A 13,007-nucleotide genomic window follows, 5' to 3' on the forward strand; every position below is an offset into this window, starting at 1 on the left:
GGGGGGAAAAGGGTGAGAAAAAGGTTCACCTAATGAAAGAGTCTTTCTTTTTTTTTTTTTTTTTTTTAAATGTGACAAGCTCATGGCACTTCCTAAAGTACTTTGAATAGAAACTTAAGTCAGTGTCAGAAGAGACAATAGCAGTTTCCACAAAAGACTTTCTTTACTCTCACTTAAGAGAAAGAAGGGGCTGACTTGGAATATCCCAAGCCTCCTCCTGTCGTTAGCATCTGAACTGCTGTTACTCCATCCTCCCATGTCTCCTCTTGCACCTAGCTAATGTTGTTTCCTTGATGCCTGACAACTTCATAGGTATGAGATTGAACTATCTTTGGTTAAACTCTGCCAGGATAAGCCAAAGGACACTTAGCAAGACTGTGATTATATTGATGTTGACTAATACTACAGTGTAATAGGAGTAGAGTGGAAAGGTTTGTGGTAAGGCCCTAACAGCAGCTGTTTATGGGCTTCAGAGCTTCTACTTTAAACTAGTTCTGATCCAGATGCTCCTTTCCTGGACCCTGTTTTCTGTCTTAGCTTCATCTGAAGGGAATCAGGTTCACACACTGCAGGACTACTATGCGATGAAAACTAAAATGCAGTAAGTGGGGACGTTTGGGAGTAATTTCAAAAGCAGACATATCTAAATTGGAAAACTAACGCATGCATGCAGTTTGAGGCATATCAGGATTAACAAATACCCTATTATGTAGCTGGGCAGTCCTTTTACTGTGGAAGCTGATCTAGACAAGGAAATACATTCTTTGCAAAATTAAGAAAAATAAAGGAGTTTGAATTTCATCTATTCCTAGATTACTTTTCTGGGTCTTTTAAACGTGTCCTCTTCCCTAATAAATCCCTGACCTCCTATCATATAAGGAATGAAATCTATTACTTAGACAGGTAGGAAGATTTTCCTCTCTATTTCTCTTTCATCATATTCCTCTGCTTTCACTGCGATCTTGTTGTGTGAGAAAAATAGACAGGGCCTTGAGGAAATCCACTTATCCAAGGCAGTAGTTTCTTTTTTCCCTTGTGTGGACTATAATGACTCAGGAGTCTTGTGAATTGTTAAAGGAGATTCCCTCTTACGTGGATATTCCTGTAAAGTATTTATGCATTGCAGCACAAGCTTGGTTTGGCATTCTGTGAATAAAATGGCCAGCTTCACTCTGGCTGAAAATGGACTTTCATAAAGGAATCCCAAGGCTGTGTCTGAAACTGGATTTTCTGTAAATTAGTACATTATAGTACCTCCCCAAGCTCTACATAATTAGCCCTTTCCGTTTTCATATGTTCATCAATTTGCATTCATTGAAGGATTTAGAAAATTGGATAAGATACAAAGTTAAAGCTTAAACTGATACTTAACAGTGAAAGCACTTAAAAAAAAAATCATGTAAATGCAGTGGCAGTTACTGACTGAAGCCAAAAAGGGGATAATTTTGCTCCATTGCTGATTTCTGCACCCAGCCATAAGCTTCATGCCTCTCCTAATTAACTCCATGCTGGTGAGCAGATTGAGAATGGCTCTAGTCAGCGCTAAAAATGCCTGGAAACATGCTGTTTTACAGCCGTATGCAAAGTTGCTGATTTTTTTTTTTAAATCACTGCCAAAAGCCACAAGACATAGATGCATATGTTTCATGCTAATCACAAAATAATAAGGTAATTGATATTCAACAATTTAAAACAACAAACAGAGCCCATACTCTAAATCTGGCCGCCTGGTTTTAATTAATGCTGTTGCCCACTGTTTGAGTGGAACCACAAAGGAAGTGGTGGAACTTGGTTTTGAAAGAGAGGTCTTTTCCAAAATGTTGATAAAGCATTTAAATAACTCTGTGTGTCCAGGAAGGCAGCTGACAAACTGTCCTCCTTTCTCTGTCTCTCACAATAAATTTGAAACGCAAAAGCAAGGTTTTAGAAAGGTTAAACCCTGAGAAGGTCTGGGAAGGGTTTTGGTTCTTTCTTTTAGATTAGCCAGTGCCTCCTAAGGAACTCACTTCAGGATTTGTCCAGATTGTTGTAAAATTAATTGTACCCGTTCTAAGGGAATATCTATGAAGTTGTTTTAGAGACTGCTATTCATCTACATCACAAAGAAGCTGAGGGTAGAAACAGTTGTATTGTTGCTGGAAAAATAATAAATGAATATAATTTACTAGAAGGGAACAGGGAAAAAGGTCCTGGCATTGATAGAATAGGCACAATTAGTATTCAGAATCAGCTCTTGAGCTAAGGGGATTTTATTGGAGGGGTTTTAATTGTGGTAATTCTGTTAGCTCTAGTAGTCAAAATTCTAGGCTACCATGAGAGGTCGGAAGTTTTCTGGTAGCGCTCAGCCTTTCCAGTCATACTGGCAGTTAAACCAGCCAATAGTATATCAAATCTGAGTGACACATCTTCAGTAAAAATTCACATTTCTGTCAGTTACTCAGTTTTAACTTTTTGGTGCTGAACAGTAACTTCTGATAAAATTTTATTCCTTTTTCTCTTCTGGAAGAGAACTAGGAATATCTTGAATGACTCTGCTGTGTGAAGTGTTAGACTGGAGGTTCTCAACCTTTCCTTCACCATGGACCCCCCTTTAAATACCTTTTGTGGCCACAGACCACCAAGACTTAATTCAATGTTTAAAGCACTAGACTGCATTAAATATTTATTTCAGATTTCTCATGAAGGGTCTTCCAAGTTTGGAGAGAAGGGGAAATAAGTTAATCTGTTAATGCACACACTCCTAATACAATGTCTTTATTGCAAGGATTCCATATGAATTTAAAATAATAACATCAACACTTTTCTTGCTCAGATGGCCCATTTTATGATATTTTAATGTGCTAATTCTGAATTTGAAGCCAATTTTTACCTTAAAATTTGATTAAAAATTTTTACAATTCTTCTCACCTCCCCCCTTGTTTGTCTGTGTTCAGTCACCATATGTTTTTGTTTACGGGTCCAGGGCCACCACTTGGAGGAATAGACTTCAACCCTGTTGTGGCCCTAAAGAGGACCATTGGGTTAAGAAAATGTCTTTAAGAGAAAAAAACACCTAGTTAAAGTGGGTCCCACCAACCATAATAGCACCTAATATACTAGCACGTCAGGGCAGGTGAAGGGGGGGAGGGCTTGAGTATGAGAAGAGCATTGAGGGGAGGGGGCTGTGGGAGAAGGAGGTACAGTGCTTACTGCAGGCCACACCAAATGTTTCTGGGCTGGATGTTCCCCACCCCTGCTTTAAGCCTTCATGGACCCCCTGTGACGACATCGTGGCTCCCCAGGGGTCTGTGGATGACAGGTTGAGAACCACTGTATTAGACCATTGCCCTCGTTAACTCAGCTAGTTTGATTTGGTTATTTGTATGTTTTGTTTGTTTGTGGGTGTGTTTTCATTACTTTGTATGTTGGTTTTTTTTAAAAAAAAAGTGGGAGGGGACAGCCATAGAACTATGATGAAGAACCTTTCTCTTTTCTTCATTGTCTGCCTATCCTGTCCTATGTTACTGGTTGCCTCATAAAACCTAAAATTTTAATATATGAAATGGTTGTTGCAGAGCCCTGCAATGAATGATTTATTAACTGGCTGCTTCCAGGTAAATTGATAAAATTCTTTTTCATTGGAATAACAACCATGATAACATTTTTAAAAAGCTCTATTTAAGGAGGAGCTTGGGTAATTTTCTTCCTGGAAATGCTTCGGAAGGGAAGATTTTGTTCATTTGGACAGATCAAGCAGTCATCAGGAGCAAAAGGCTTAAGGGTCCAATATAGGCATGGAAAGTATATTTTCTAAGCTTTTCTTGCGTTTTGACAACCTGCATGTAACAATCCAGAAAAATTCCATTACTCCTTTTTAGTTATCCATTCTAATGAGAGTGTAATTTTTAAAGATTTCATGGTTTCTCAGATGGCTGTCAGAAAAAGATTTTTGTGTCTATTCTCTTGCTCCCATTAAATGGAGAATGATGTATCATTTTGCTTAATTGAGGTATTGTTCTGGTAAAACTCTGAAGAAAATTACCAACTTACTGAATTGGAAATTCTCAACCTTTTTTTTTTTTTCCTTCTAGCATGATGAAATGTCTTCATTGGTGCAATATACTAGTACTATTTCCTGAGGAAATATTTCCTAAAGGAGATAAATAACTATGAAGAATAGATCTGTCAATGGCTACTAAATATGTAAGTCCAGATGCAGACTCTTTCAGACCACAGTTTCTGGCTGCCAGAAGCTGAACTCTATGTATTAGGAAAACAATAATTCTGTTACATCTGTTACTTAAGAATCTGCGACTCACTACTAATGGGAGCGTAATACTGGGCAAAGCAGGCCTTGAGCCTAGTCCTGCAAAGAAATATTTTCTGCTCCTATGAAGAGATAAGTAGAGATATTTTTGCTGTAGAGGCTAGTGGAGAAATAACAAAGACAATTGTAGTATGTGGCATTTTTAAAATATTCAACAGAGTTCAGAAAGGGTCATGAATACAGCCTGGAGCCAAACTGAAGTGGCTTTACACCATCTTTGAGCTTTCCAGATGCTCTGTTGCCTTGGGCTCCATTTCATTACTTAGCCTGTTGGGTCCACTTCATGCACCAGTTCTCCCAAGGTTGCAGAATCTCAGGAACCTCTACAGCATTGTCAGCTACTGAAGTAAACATAGTAGCTTTTTAAAAAAAAGAAAGTTTAAAAGTGGTATGTTAGAAACATGATTAGAAAGAGATGGGATACATTATTAAAACTAAGGAACTGATGACTTAGTAGAGGCAATCTACAGGGAGAAGTGCTGAAGTTCTCCCATGCTTCTGTTGTTGCTCATGAATTTAATTTCCTCTGGCTTTTTCCAGTAAATGCTTAACAAATTAAGCCTAACTCTTCTTTCTCATACCAATTTGCCTTTGGGAGAAGGGAAAACAAGGCTCCTGTGTCTGCTCAAATCTATGGCTACAGTGAATAACCCAACTCTGGTGTTTGCCATTCTGCAGCCAACTTCTTTTGTTTGTATCTCCTGGACATGGTTGTAGTAGTTACAGAATGAAGTAAACCTTGCTCACTCTTGCTGCTCCTGCTTACAAGGCTTGAGTACCAACACTTGACATTCCATTAGACCCTGCCAAGGCTCACTGTGACCAAGTCATGAGTGTGGGACTCAACAAACAGTGTTGGAGGAAGTAGAATCTAGCAGATTTATTCTAGTTGTAAATAGTTCATTTATCTAGAGCTTTCTAATGGTGTATTTCTGAAAAAATGATAATATGAAGTTGTAAATATCAGGAAACTCAAACTGGTGGAGATTGTAATGAGCAGTTCAGTGAGGATGAGTGTAAAGCCAAAAGTGTCAGTTGAAAAGTATGCTTGGCAGCTCACCCTTGGAATATTTTTTGTGTAGAAACTTTAGGAGTTAAAAATAACAACTTCTAACAGGTTTCTGAGTCATCTACTGGTTTGAGTTAGTGGACATGTCAAGTCCAGAAACTCCTGAGCTTACCTAATAATACTTTACCAGTAAACATGACATTATTTTTGTGTCTGCACCACTGAGGATTATTATTTGATTTTCAATTATGTTGCAGACAGAACTTAGATTTCCATTTCTTGCCACATGTAAATTCTCCGTGTCCTTCAGAGATTTTTTTTCTCAGTGATTTTAATTTTTATAAATATCCATGGAAAAGCTGAAAATGCAGGTCAAGGCTGGACAAAAAAAAATCAGTAGTAATACTGAGGCTGAAAATTTTCTGGAACCCAAAATATTGTACAAGTTCTATATTGCACTGTTGAATACTGTACAAATACATACTTTGTGAAGGAACTGTGTGACTTGGGTGTAGAAAATCCATGCCTACATAGAGAAAGTAAAAGTTGAGTTTAGAACTTTCCGTATTTATTTCTTGCTCTGCTGACCCCAAAGCAGACAAACCTTTTAATGTTGCCTAGCTCACAATTCAGTACTTGAATACCCCCACTGGCAGTAATGCTTTTATCAGCATAAGAGGGATGAATGTAACTGGATGTTACATGAATGTCTCACATGCGGTACTTACAACTTGAAAGATCACTTTGCAGCTTCCTTAATACATGTTATTTTTGAGCATTTGCAATTAGATATGTAGAGTACTAAGTTCCTGATATTTCTTTCCTGTGTCCCTGACTCTGGCTGTCCAGCTAAAATCATATTTAAAATAATTTTATTAGGTTTAAAAAAAAAAAAAAGTATTGCTGCACTGGCTTTTTTAAGTAGCTGTTAGAATTTTGTTGTGGTGTAGCTAAGGTTTTTTAATGTATGTAATATGGTAGGCAAAAGATAGAGGGGGAAACAGTGTAGGAAGTGCCCAGTTTGTAGCAGTTCTTCGACTCACCAGGCAGATGAATGGAAAAAAAATCAGTTTAGTACCACCTTGGCTCTGTAGTATTGAGTTAGCTTTCGGAACAGCAAAGAAAGCTTTACTTTTCCAATATAGACCAAGACATTTCTTCTAGGTGAGGTATTGAAAATGGAAGCAAAATTGGTCTGCCTTTGTTATTTTAGATTTTATTTTACGATCATAAAATTTTAAAACAAAATCAGCCATGCAGAAGTTGAATTTGTAAGAATAGCAGTCATCTTGAAAGAATTTCTGCTGAAAGAAATTGTCTTTCTTCTAGTTTAGCACTTTGGGAAAAAGGTTCCGTAGCTTGCACTTTATTTGATTTTATTACCTTCACTGGCTAGCTTTGTGTCCTTGACTTTAAATGTATATATACACTGTTACTAACAACTTTCTGGGTAAACATTTGAAGAGCAAACAGCATTATCTTGTAAAGGGTAAGTGGAGTTTCTGAGGTGAATACCCTGTAGGTAATGTGGACTTGAAAGAACATTCCAGCAGAGCTCTGGATTTTCCAAGGCTATCCCAGTGCCCAGTTGTCCTTAGCCTTGCTCAGAATTGCGCCATCAGTATTTTCTTCAAACCTTGCCTTTACTGGAATTAATTTAATGCAGCCTGAAGCAGCAAATCTCTTCTGGCAACCATTCGCAAGCTGAGTAAGCAGCACCCTCACATCTGTTGAGAGTGTGAGTTCATTGCGGAAGCCAGTATCTGAGAAGACATTACAGTGTCTGGAATGGGAGAGGGAATATTAGTCACTAACAAGCAAGAGCTCTGATTTTGAACGCTTCCAGTCAACTACTCACATGGTAGAATATGGATATGGTATTTGTTGTCTTCTGTTTCTCCAGGATTTATGTAGCGGAAGACCAAAGATCATTATGCTGAGAGAAGCCTGCCCATTCTGGCTTGGCCAGTTCCTGAATATTTACTTGATTAAAGTCATATTTCTTATTTTAGTGAATTTACTGAAATTTTAAGGCAAATCTTTTTAGGGAAGTTAGTAGAGCCCTGATTTTTCAGAGCTACTTTAAAGTCTAGCTTGAGTAATTAAATTATGTTTGGGCACTTGCTTTTCTTCTTGATGGCCAGCTGTATCTTACCAACTCACTTTAAAACATTATTCCTTGTAATCAGTCTTTGGTCCTCCATGACAGTGCTAGACTAAACAAGGAATAACATTGAAAATCAAAATTAGGTTCAATGATGTAATCACATTGCATAACTCAACACTAACTGACTTGAGGAATTTCCTTCTGCAGCTTAATTATTGCACAACATTGATCATCTTTGTTAGCAGAAAGTGCTTTTAAAAGGTACTTGCACTTTATATGGACACTGGTAAAGACCTGATCCAGTCTTGGCAATGCCACTGCAAGGTCTTGGAGACCAGGCATTCCCTCCCTGCTTGGTTATCTTGCACAACATTGGTATATCACTCTGACTTTTTGTATGGCATTCTCCTAGCTATAAGATCAGGATAGCAGTGGGCATTACATTTAATATTTCCATAGTCTGGAAATATATACTGTTCCCACAAAGATGTTCTGACTTAGCTTCAAACTGGAAAAAGTTTTCAGAATACATATTTTAGTCAGTGATAGATAAGATATACACGTGTATTCAGTCCAGAAGCAGGCTAGTTGCATAACTATGATTCATGACCAGTCTCACATTTTGGTTTTTTTTAGTCAAAGTGAACTATCAGCAGCCACTACAGAAATTGTAAAAAAAATAAAATAAAATAAATAATTTATTAAATAGGTTAAACAAATAGAACCCATCTGTTTATGAGCGTTCAGTGAGCCAAAGAGAAAAAAAATGTTTTGAATACATATTTCTGAGCAAGTTCATTGCTTAGCTCTACAAATTTCTGTCAAATTGTTTAATATGGTATAAGCTGTTGAAACTTGTTAGAATTCATGTTCAAAATACAAAGATCTGATTTTCCTTTAAGGGTTTGGGTTGCGTGTTGTTACTAGCCTTCATAAATTATCCTGTGATAAAGAAAAATGACGTGGGAAACAGAAACATTTTTAAATTGATGGTGAAGCATGTTAGTTAGTGACTCTGTTTTAATAGAAGATTGCTTTGTACATTTATCATTTCTGTTTCTAAAATTAGGTGGTTCCAAATGGATCTTTGGTTTTGTGTGTAGTCAGACTCTTTTTATATATTCAGTACGGCCTTTACTTATGTTTATACCTCATTTATTTTGTTTAAGAACTACTTACGTGCTTTTATCATTTACTTTTCTATTGTTAGTGCCAAATCCTGAAAAATTGGTCCCTGTAGTATGCTGCAGCCATTAAATACCAGTTGGTTGCAGAATATCATTTGAACCTATTAAAATGTGATTCATCTAGTGCCAAGTTTATTCACAAGCCTTGTGCTGGGCCAGGCATTATACATCAAGGGAAAAAAATGCAAACTCCCGTGGGTAGCGTTGGGCAGCTAAATTCTGTGAGGGTAGTTAACTCCCGTCTACCCTGAATCTGGGAGGGTGCTGCCATCCCTTTTCTCCTTCACTTATGTTTTTTCTAAGTGGCCAAGGGAGCAGGCGCTTGAACACGTGAGCAAGCAGAACTTCTGTGGTCCTAATCCCCTAATTAGACTATCTTGCACAGATGGTATTTAGATTCCTTTTTGTGTGTGAAGAAAGCATGTGGTAACAATATTCATGAATTTTTATAAGATCAAACATGCTACGTAGGTTTTGCTTGCATATTTCTTAACCTTGTATTTGGGCCAGACCACTGGGTGGAAACAAATGTGAAATTGAACCTAAATACACAATGAAATCCTTACCAAATCACTTTACAGCATGCAATAAATAAGTAAATGCTTTGCACCACGCTAGTGGTATTTGTGACAATGAAACGAGTTTTTTCATTATCTTGATTGTTGACCCCAAAAAGTAAAATTCAGTAAAGTTTGCATTATTGCACTCATTCCAATATTACAGCCAATAGTATGTTATAAAGGAGCTATGCTTTGCTTTTGTTTTGAATAATAAACACTGACAAAGACATACTGAATTTTCAAGTTAAAATAAATAGTAGGTTAATTTTCTATAGAATGATTTAAACATTTTGGACAAAGGGATTATATAATGTATATGTCAGGGAGATGCATTACTGCAAAGCACTTGTATTGGGAAGTCATTTGCAGACAATTTGTTTTTTAATCTATCACATAAATATCCCCAATATTATGTATGAGAAGAATTGCATACTTGCTTCAAAAATTACTCCAGTCATGGAAGTGTTTTGTATTTTCTTTTGCATCACCCATAGAACCAACAAATAACACATAAATAAGCCATCATAAAAGCCTAGACTTGCTGTGTTTAAGTCTTATATTGAACTGCCAATTACAGTGACAGTTTCTCATTCTGTCTGGCATTTATATGGTGCAATTGGAATCAAATTGCAGCTTTTAAATTGTCCAAGGTGGACTTTCAGTAAATAAAATGGGATCTTTCCACATTGTTTTGATAAAACACTGATTTACTGTGTTTTGTTACTGAACATATTTGAAGTCTTGAAGAGATTCTCATAAGAACTTCAAAGGAACAAAGGAAAGGAAAAAAAGACATGCAAGTAACATCCAGAGTGCAGAACCAGAAGATAAGGAGAGGTAAAGAAAAGTCCAGAAATAGTGGTTATAACAAAACATTGTGAATCCAGTGCTAACAGAATTTGAGAGACTGGTGTAAGTTCTAGTATTTTTTTAACAGTAGAGAGTGGAGATTCTAGGTGAACATAGGAGTAGTGATGCAGGTGGAGAAAAAGAGTAACAGAGAGATCCTGTTCTAGCTAAGAATAAAGAATATTATCTCACATAACAGTGAGGCAGAAAAAGCAGTAACAGTGTAGGGGACAGGAAAAAAGGGATGTGGCCACCAGTCTGTCTTTTTAATTTTTCCCAAACAGCTCAGATACAGTGCTAAAAATAGCAGAAAGTTGAAGGCTGGGAAGGGACCTCACGAGAACGTGTAATACAGTGATGTTCTAAACTTTTTAAACTTCATCTAGAACTGAAATAATAGCAGTGAGAAAATATTATCTGCATCATCTCAGTGTCTGAGAACTAATGGGTGAATTAGCATATATTAAAAGTAAATAAATTGCTATTTAAATGACCAGATTCACAGATAGAGTGTTTGTGGGTGCCATTAAATTCTTTACAATCATTACAATATATTTTAGAATCATAGAATAATTTAGGTTGGAAAAGACCCTTAAGATCAGTGAGTCCAAAGATAAACCTAACACTGCCAACTCCACCACTAAACCATGTGTCCTGGTTTAACCAGGATAGGGTTAAGTTTCCCCAGCAGTGGGGGGGGAGCTCTAGCCAGGTTATTCAGATACCATGCGGACGTCACATCCTGGCAGGTCACATTTCCTGGCGCGGGAGCGCGGTGCACGCGTGGTTTTGTACATCTGCTCCTCTCACTGCTGTATTTGGTAGCTATTTTGCTCTGTTCATAGCTATCACTATTACTGTTATTGTTGTTTGTTGTGTTGCTATTGCATTGTTGTATTAAACCTTTCCTTATTTCAGTCTTGGGGCTTTGTATTTCACTCCCTTTGTAGGGGAGGGGCAGCGGCCGCGTGGTCTCAGACCCCGGCAGGGGCTAAACCACCACACCATGTCCCTAAGTGCCATGTCTACAGGTCTTTTAAATACCTCCAGGGATGGTGACTCAACCACTTCCCTGGGCAGCCTGTTCCAGTGCTTGGTAACCCTTTCAGTGAAGATATTTTTCCTAATATCCAACCTAAACCTCCCCTGGTGCAACTTGAGGCTGTTTGCTCTCATCCTATCACTTGTTATCTGGGAAAAGAGACCGACACCCACCTCACTACAGCCTCCTTTCAGGTAGTTGTAGAGAGCAATAAGGTCTCCCCTCAGCCTCCTTTTCTCCAGACAAAGCAACCCCAGTTCTCTCAGCCGCTTCTCATAGGACTTGCTCTCTAGACCCTTCACCAGCTTCATTGCTCTTCTTTGGACACGCTCCAGCACCTCAATGTCTTTTTTTTGTAGTGAGGGGCCGAAAACTGAACACAGTAATCGAGGTGTGACCTCACCAGTGTTGAGTACAGGGGAACAATCACTTCCCTAGTCCCGATGGCCACACTTCTTCAGACACAAGCCAGGATGCTGTTGGCTCCTGTTCAGCCGGCTGTTGACCAACACCCCCAGGTGTTTTTCCACCAGACAGCTTTTCCAACCACTCTTCCCCAGGCCTGTAGTGTTGCATGGGGTTGTGATCCAAGTGCAGGACCCATCACTTCACCCTGTTGATTATTATACAGTTGGCTTCAGCACATAATCCAGCCTGTCTGGATCCCTCTGTAGAGCCTTCCTACCCTCCAGCAAATCAACACTCCTGCTCAACTTGGTGTTGTCTGCAAAATTACTGAGGGTGCACTCAATCCCATCATCCAGATTATTGATAAAGATATTAAACATTTTAGTGCAAAGGATTGAGTGGCTAAGAAATATTGTCCTATATTTGAAATTTTCTATGCACAGAAGGGACTTGGTGATTCCTTCTGTGCTCTCCTTAGTAGACAGGCTCCCTGCTCCTCATGTGTTACTAGAAATAGGTAGCTGATGGTTTCCGTTTGAAAGATAAGTTGCATGTAATGAAGTTCAAGTTTCAAGTCTTGGTATGTGTGCTGTCCCACATCTGAAAATACTGGATTTGGTTTCCAAGTTACTGGTTCTCTAGTAGGAGAAGAAAAAGGCTAACATTTGTGTTGAGAACTATAAATTCTTTTAAGAAGTGACTCTATACTCTCCTTATGTGAAATTTATGAAGATATTTTGTATTTACTTTGCTTAGCATCACAGATGCAAAAAAAAAAAAAGTATAGGAGGCTGAAGGAAGCTATTTTTGTTAAGCAAATGTACTCTGTCATTCCATAGATTCTTCTAAAATGCCTAAGTTTTGGTGGTTTATGTGCCCCTGAAGTAGAGGTGTGGAATATGTTGTTTAACATGGATATTTATCACATGGCTATTGTGACTATATTGTTGTTGTTGTCATTTGATAACTGTTGGCATTGCCTGTCTTTTGTTAGCTTGCTGCATACTACCACAGTTTTTCACTTGTACTATAGGCAGCAAGCCTTGCACAAAACTCATCCTCCAGATTATCTTGTCTCCCAAAGAAATGAGAATGAACAGTGTTTGTGAGTGTATATATCGGTGCCATATTCTTCAGCTAGTTGAAGGGTAAGCCTAGGAGAAAGTGCCAACAGGAGACATTCTCCACTATGGTTGAGGAAGAATTGCGAAGTAGATCTCTTGAATCAGCCTCCAGTATCAGTCCTGGTAAATGTCTGTCTAATGTCTCTTCTAAAAACCTGCAATGTGGAGACTTCACTGTTTGTTGAGTGTAATCCATTCTACTGCTTCATTATCTTATTCCCTCACATCTAACCTGCATTATCCTTGCTGTAAATTAAATGCATTACTCCTTGTCCAGTGCACTAGGGACACCAGGAACTGTTCTCTTTCTCTTTGCAGCAGCCTTTCAATATTTAAAAACTGTTATGATGTCCCCATATCACTTTTCTCCCAGGTGTGGATTTTGAGATATTAATATCATTTGCATAAATCTTAT

The 13,007-nt window shown here is 38.1% G+C and overlaps 1 protein-coding gene across 1 annotated transcript in view; it reads left to right on the forward strand.

Moving 5' to 3' along the window:
- Positions 1 to 13,007, forward strand: part of ROBO1 (roundabout guidance receptor 1) — a 314,109-nt gene that overhangs the window by 91,820 nt on the left and 209,282 nt on the right. The window lies entirely within an intron of this gene.

This window comes from Strix uralensis, chromosome 2 (genome assembly GCF_047716275.1).
Source record: "Strix uralensis isolate ZFMK-TIS-50842 chromosome 2, bStrUra1, whole genome shotgun sequence".
Lineage (NCBI taxonomy): Eukaryota > Metazoa > Chordata > Aves > Strigiformes > Strigidae > Strix > Strix uralensis.